This window comes from Telmatherina bonti (genome assembly GCF_933228915.1).
Source record: "Telmatherina bonti genome assembly, chromosome: 17".
NCBI lineage: Eukaryota > Metazoa > Chordata > Actinopteri > Atheriniformes > Telmatherinidae > Telmatherina > Telmatherina bonti.
In genome coordinates this window covers 5,659,875-5,668,083 of record NC_136615.1, presented here as the reverse complement: position 1 = coordinate 5,668,083, position 8,209 = coordinate 5,659,875, and positions in this window count along the sequence as shown.

Genomic DNA, 8,209 nt, shown 5'->3' with positions numbered 1-8,209 from the left:
ATAGGGTGAGGAGCTCGGTCATCCGGGAGGAGAACAGAGTAGAGCCGCTGCTCCTCCGCATCGAGAGGAACCAGTTGAGGTGGCTCGGGCATCTGGTCAGGATGCCTCCTGGACCTCCCTGGTGAGGTGTTCCAGGCACGTCCCTCTGGGAGGAGACCCCGGGGAAGACCCAGGACACGCTGGAGGGATTATATCTCTCGGCTGGCCTGGGAACGCCTCGGGATCCCCCCGCAGAGTTGGCAAATGTGGCTGGGGAAAAAACCAGCCACTTACATCAGAATTCGAAATTTGCATCAGGAATTCAGATGCAAATTTTCATGGTCATTTTTTATCAGTTTAAAGCAGAATTAACTTTTATTCTGAATTAAAACTCCCGTGTAAACAAAGCAAATGAGACGACAAATCTGCACCAGAGGAGGCGGGAAAGGATCAGAGCCAATGTAAACAATGGTTTTTTCAGCTCGGACTGCACAACAACTTCCCAGGTCATGATTCGCATCTGTGTTCACCTCTTCCATGCCACGTGTGAGTGTGCACGCATGACCTTTCAGGACCGTGCACGGTTCACTCTGCAGTGTGAAGGAGGTTGTACTTTAATGATAGCTGTGAATAAGCTGGCAGGAAGATCTGCTGGCTTCATGGTAAACAGCTGAACGAAGGCGTCTTCAGCGCAGTTCTGTCAGGATAAAAAGGATTCCTGCCTCATCCGGAGCAGATCCACATGTTCTGCACACTTTACGCTCCAGAGTCGCCACCTGACTGTTTTCCATCCAGACTCACACGGACAAGTCGAGACATTCACACAGAAAGAAAAGTTGCTGTTTTCAGACCTCGTGCTTTTCTGCACTCTGCGTATTGATCAGGTGTGTTTTAATAGACCGCCGTGAGGTCCATTAGCCAGCAGTGATGACACAGCATTATGAGTCTGATGCGTCCCGCGGGGCCGGAGAGGATGAGGAGGACACCTCAGCACTGCTTTTTTATCCAGAACATCTTCAGTTAAAGAGGATCTGACGGTGTTTGTCTCCATCTTCATGTTTCCTGTTGCTCTTCTGATAGCCGGCTCATTTTACACCGTCTCACCGCGCTGGTTAAATGAAATTACTAGTTTGTTCATTGGTTACTGGGATTTTTAATGTTATTTTTTATTTTAGTCATTTTATCACTTTTTATTATTATTTTTATTAGAACTTTTTAAAATTTCATTATTTATTTGTAATAATTTATTTTATTTGTATTTTTATGTTATTATCTATTTGATATATATTTTACCTGATGTTTTTTGATTTAATTAAATAAATATAATTTGTTTACTTTTTAATATGATTTTTAATGTATTATTAAATAATCTAATTGATCTAAACAGGTTCATGTTGATTTTATGTTGACATGTCTGCTGATATTGTCTCTTGTTCATGTTTAAACGCAACAGAAAGTTAGTTTATTGGAGAAACAACTTAACTTAACTTAATGTATAAAGCCCTTTAAAACAACCAGAGCTGAAACAAAGTGCTGTACACAATCTGTCAAAATAAAAACAGAATAAAAGAGTTCAAAAGCAGATAAATAACTCAATAAAATAACAGGACATACAAGGAATATGGAAGTAAAACAATAAAACAAACTAAATAAATAGTAAATAAAACCAATCATAAAAAATAAACTACACTGACCGGAAACTGTCTTACGTTCCGGTTAAAGGCTACGGAATAAAAATGGATTTTAAGAGTTTTAAATATGAATATAACATGCTGAGAATGTCTCGGACATGATCTTCTGGTTGGGGGGGGTCTGCTGTCCTGGTTTCCTGTCCTCGCCTGGTTCCAACTTCCTCTTTTTGAGTCTTATTTCCTGTTTTATTTTGAAGTTCATCCCCTTGCGTCTTGTCTTCCACTTCCTGTCCTCTACACACCGGGTCTCTTTAGCTGATCTGCTTCACCTGCTGCTTGTTTCGTCGTGTCCTCCTCAGCGTTAACCTGCTGGCTCCTCATGTTCCTGACCAGATCACCCCCCTTTTGGTTCTGCTTGTTTCCCTGCAGTTCTGACTGGCCCGCCTGCACAGCGGAGGCCGTTGGAGGACAGTGAACTCATCGTCATGGTGGAGATGATGTGAGCTTTGTGACATGGTGCATCATCCTGCTGGAAGTTTCCATCAGAAGATGCTACACTGTGCTCAGAAAGGGATGGACATGGTCAGCAGCAGGACTCAGGTAGGCTGTGGAGGTTAAACCAGGTCATGTTGGTACCAAGGGGACCAAACTGGGACCAGAAACCATTCCTCCAGCAGCAGCCTGAAGCGTTGATCCAGACGGCAGGATGGATCCATGTTGTCATGATGTTTCCAGCAGGTTCTGATCCTACCATGTGAATGTGGAGCTGAACTGGAGACTCATCAGACCAGCAACGTTTCTCCATCTTCTATTGTCCAGTTCTGGTGAGTCTGTGTGAATTGTAGCCTCAGTTTCCTGTTCTTACTGACAGGAGGGAACCCGCTGTGGTCTTCTGCTGCTGGAGAACATCTGCTGTGTCTGGCCGGATCAGTCCAGATATCGATGGTATCCATACCAGACTATTACTGTTGTTAAATACCAGCATGATGAGATCGTTCCTTCCCACAGAGGATGTCGGGTGTAAAAACCCAAATCATGAATGAGAACCAACTCTTTATTTTGGGATGTTGGTGGTTTTATATTGTTTTCAGCCAAAACAATTAAATTCACACATTTGTATTCTTTGTTTTATCCTCATGATGAATAATTAAAGGTCTCAACATGATGAAACTGGCTGGATCTCCTGGGTATCGGCTGGTTTTCAGCATCGCCCAGCTCGACCATCTGCATGGATGTGTGTGGGAAATCCTCTTTCTTCTTCCTTCAGCGGTCTCCATGCTGCCGCGTGATTGGCTGATTAGATGAGTCACCTGAGCAGGTGGACTGGATCACGTGGCCGGTGGGCGTGTGCACGGCAGTGTAAAATAAAATGAGGATGAAAAGCAAACCAACCTTTTCTCTCTGAGTTTTAGTGTAAAAAGGAGAAGTGTTGTGTGCAGAGCATCCTCTGCAGGGTGAATGATGTGCAGCTATTTACTGTTAAGTTGTTTGTTGTTGCGTCGCCATGGCGACCATCAGGCTGACGCTTCGGTGGAACTGTCCTGTTGTTTCATGCTCAGCCGGGTTGAGTCTGCCGTTCGATCAAATCGTCTGAAACTGTCTCAGATCTTTCCATGTTTTCCATTCTTCTCACAGAGACACTGATGATACTTTTACACCTTTATTTCCTTCCTCCTTTTTCAGCCTCCTCTATTTCCTCATCAGATTCCCTCCCTCCATAATTACCACTTATTAATTTTAAATGAGCGCTCTAACACGTTGCAGGCTTTTAATACAGCCTGTTAATATGAGAGGTAATTTATGGGGTGTGTGAGATGAAGGGATGACGGAACGAGTGTCGTCCATCACGGGAATCATTCCAGACTGGAAGCTCTGCAGACTCAACGGGAGCTGAAGCCTCAGAGGTGAGAGTCAGGTCGGCCTCAGACAAAGAGGTCTGCAGCCATTTTCATGTGTTTTCCTCAGCATGTTGGAAAAAACCTGAAGCATATTCCTCCTCCCTTCTTCTCCTCTCCACTCCTGTCTTTGTGCTGCACGCCCCATTTCAGAGGCTTTTCAGGGGCTGAAGTGGCGCTTGGCGATGCTGAAGTGTCTGCACTGCTGTGCCTGAGCCTGCAGTTCACACACTGCGTGACAGGGCGTGCGTGTGTGTGTGTGTGTGTGTGTGTGCCCGAGCCTGCAATTCACCAATTTCACCGCTAATTAGTCCACAAAGGCTACCGGCAGGGAGGAGGAGGAGGAGGAGGAGGAAGGTGGAGAGGGGTGGCGTACGCGGGAGGTCCAGGCCTGAAGGGGGGGCTGGCACAGCTGAGGCTCGTGGCTCAGGACCAGACGGACGTCTTTGTGCTGTTGTGTATCTGTAGCGGCGTGTTGGAGCATGCATCCCGCCTCTGCTCGCTGCAGCTGCAGTTCAGCAGGTTTTAACTCCTGAAGCTGGTCCCAGCATGCCCAGTGGTCCCAGTACGCCCGCTGGCACAGGCTGCTGGTCGCCTGCCATGGCGTGAGAGACGGCGGCAGCCAGCAGGAGAGAGAGGTTCACATCCTTCTTGCCAGATGTTTCCCTGCATCTCAGACTGGGTCCTTCCAGGGAGGCGGACTGCCTGGATCCGGGCCCGTCTGAGCTGTGGAGACCGGCCAGAGTTTTTATTCTTGTTTACGCTGTTTGTTTGTTTTATTTATTCACACCAAACTGTATTTAGATGCAGCTGATTCTGCAGGAGGATGCTAGAAAATGTCTGAATCATCAGATGGAGAAGGTCTTGTGGGCTCGGTCTGGACTCTGCAGGAGGATCCAGATCACAGGAAGGATTTTACACAACGGAGCAGAAAGAAAAGGACTATTTTCATTCTGTAAAAATGGTTTAAACTGTGTTGCTCTGCCAAATAAAGATATTTACAGCTCAGCTGTATTACTGTCATTAACATTAATATTACTATTTAATAATAATATTTCTGCTTGGACAAACTCTACACTAACATGGTCATTGTTAATGTCAACACTTTGAGTTTTATATGTTTCTCAGAAGTTTGTCTTTTTGTTTTGTAGTTTTTACTTCCTCACAAACAACACAAAGTAAATGTTTTACAGGTAATCTAACCGCATGTCTGGTGCAGGATGAAATGGTAAACGTGCACGTGACGCGCCGTTGTGTGGAAGAGGAGTCAACAACGTCAACATTTAAAACTAACAGCTTTTCAGGTAAACATCAACCCGTTCAGAAGAAACAGGAACTCTGAAGAATTCTTCCAGAGTTCGTACGAAGAGTCTGCAGGAGCTCAACAGAGACTTTGCTGTTTCTGGGACTTGTGGCCCCAGTTCACAGATGGAACAGGTGAACTTGTGATTGACAGGTCAGGCTGCACCTGGTCCAGCTGTGATGCAGAGACAGGATCATGAATGTCATCTGTTTTGGATAACAATAAACTGAGCGATGCCTCAGATCCAGTGGGGCGTCATGAGACCCTGCAGGTGCAGGTTTCCATGAAGAAGTTTTCTGGTCTTGGATCTCTGGTCTCTGGTCTCCGGTCTGAGTGATGGCTCTCTCGTCCACGTCTCCTCTCTCCACTGATGGATTAAAGCTCTGGTCAGGTTTCAGCCTATTGATCTCACCTGCCACGGCGGCTGGCAGCAGGTTGTGTGGAAGAGAGGGGGGTTGACATGGGACAGAGGGCAGAGAACAGGGATGGAGTGGGGATTGGGATGGGGACAGGGACCTAGGTCAGGATGGGACGTGGACCAGGACTGGGGTGGGGACGTGGACAGGCTTTAAGGATGTTTACCATTTGCACGAATTGAGCTGAACGTGATCAATCTGCAGGTTGTTTTTTTTTTCCTCTGATCAGTTCTAACCAATGATATGAAAATTCCCATTAAATTGCAAAGTTAAGAGAAGTGAACGTTTAGCATTGCATTGTATTGGATGAAACTGTTTCTTTTTAGTATTAGCTCATTTGGAGTTAAAGGACTTCATTAAGTCAGCCTCTAGTGACCACCAGCTAGCTTTGAGGTCTGTTAGCCATTACGTCCACAAGTCATGGGGTCTGTTTGCGATAATGTCTGTCAACTATGGGGGCTGTTCACCATAACATCTGCTAGCCACGAGGTCTTCTATCCATAACATCTAGCTATGAGGTCTGCTTGCCATGATGTCTGTTAGCAATTATGTCCTTAGGCCATGAGGTCTGTTGGCCATAATGACTGCTAGCCATGAACTCTTTTCACTTTAAAATCTGCTAGCCATGACATCTGCTAGCCATAACATCTGCTAGCCATGACGTCTGCTAGCCATAATGTCTGCTAGCCATAATGTCTGCTAGCTATGAACTCTTTTCACTTTAAAATCTGCTAGTCATGACATCTGCTAGCCAAAATGTCTGCTAACCGTGAAGTCTTCTAGCCATAACATTGGCTAGCCATGAGGTCTGCTAGCCATAATGACAGCTAGCCATGAACTCTTTTCACCTTAACATCTGCTAGCCATGACATCTGCTAGCTATGAGGTCTTCTAGCCATAACATCTGCTAGCCATGAGGTCTGCTAGCCATAACATCGGCTAGCCATAACATCTGCTAGCCATGACATTTGCTAGCCATAACATCTGCTAGCCATGAGGTCTGCTAGCCAGAGCTTTAGTGGCATCGGTTCTTATTCTAAAATTTACTCCTCTATCCAGATAAGCATCTTTTGATCCTCCAATTCATGTAATTGTTTAGGTCAGTTGTTGGTGCTGCTGCTTATATACTTTGTTGTGTATTTTGCTTTTTACAAGGAAATTGTATCAATAAATATCTGAATTTTCAGGCTGTAAAAATACACCTGAAGACATTCATGTCAACCCATTTAACACATGCTGTCATTAATTTGCATCAAACAATTTCTGACCTTTTTTGATATCTGGTTCTTCTGATTAATTTCAAATTTGTAAATAAATTCAGGTGTTAGGGGGTAAAGATTTTAGCGGAAAAGGCGACTGCTGTGGTAACTGATATCCAAGGTCCTTTAGAGGAGGACGTAGACTCACATTTACACATACACTAAACTTTATACAGCATGTTTTGTGTGTTTAACCTTCATTTCTTTGGAAGCATGTGGTAGCCTTCATGAATACCCCAAGACTTAATTAAAAGCAAGTATGTTCCTAGCTTTAGCCAACATTTCTTGGCTTCAGGCGCCGCCAGCAAACATCCAAGCTTCCTGTCTGATGTGCTGCTCAACACTGGAATGCAAATTATTAAGAAGCTAAAAGAAGAAAAAATGCTACTTGGAGTAATTGTGTTGGGGTTAGTACTCATACAAGGCAATAATTCATTCATTCATTCATTTTCTGAACCGCTTAATCCAATTCAGGGTCACGGGGAAGCTGGAGCCTATCCCAGCTGGCTTTGGGTGACAGGCAGGGTACATCCTGGACAGTTTGCCAGTCCATCACAGGGACACACAGAGACAAACAACCATTCACACTCACACTCACTCCTATGGGCAGTTCAGAGTAACCAATTAACCTAGCATGCATGTCTTTGGATGGTGGGAGGAAGCTGGAGAACCCAGAGAGAACCCACGCATACACGGGGAGAACATGCAAACTCCACACAGAAAGGCTGCTGATCAAACCCCTCCCCAGCCAAGGATCAAACCAGTGACCTTCTTGCTGTGAGGCCACAATGCTAACCACTGTGCCACCGTGCAGCCCAAGGCAAGGCCATAATAATAAAAAAATTAAAGAAAATGTTTCCATTTACTAGTAAATTGCTGAATTAGAAAACATGTTAGCTTTATTAAAAGCTGGTAAGATGGCAGGAAACCATCGTCTTACAGGAAGAAAAACATCCTGAATGGAACGTTTGGACAAACCAGATGGAAGCAAAACAGCAGAAGAAACCAAAGAATGTGGATGAGAACCGAGCAGTTGTAGGTTTTGCTTTTGATGTTTTTCCCAAAACAATTGTGTGAAAAAAGAGTTAAACAGCTATTTTATTATTTTATGACATTGTTGATGTGATTTTATATTGTTTACAAAAAAGACTTTCAATAAAACATTTCTTTAAAAATATTTTACTTTTAAAAAAGTCTGTACTGTGTATAAAGACTTGTTATTATAACCACGATCTCTATGAAGGGCAGAAATTTCATTAAATAATTGTGAAATTTCAAGCAAAAAGTATTGGTATTGATATTGGAATTTACTTGGTGTCGGATCGATTCCGAAATTTCTAGTATCATCCAGCTCTCATGGTGGCATCAGGGTAAGAAGAGAAGCAGATAAAGTGATGCAGCCATCATGCCAAATGTCAGCTGTGGAAGACTGTATGGTCGGTCAGTGATTGGAATGGCTGAAGGTGGTCAAGTGTATCCCCAGATGTAGCCTCAGGCCTCGGCTCCGATCTAGCCTCGGGTCTAGGATCAGCTAAAGGCTCGGGTCTGTCCATTCTCCAGCATTCTGGATACTACCACCCAGATCAGGAACAACATTCTGGATAGTACCATCCAGATCAGGAACAACATTCTGGATACTACCATCCAGATCAGGAACAACATTCTGGACACTACCATCCAGATCAGGAACAACATTCTGGATACTACCATCCAGATCAGGAACAAC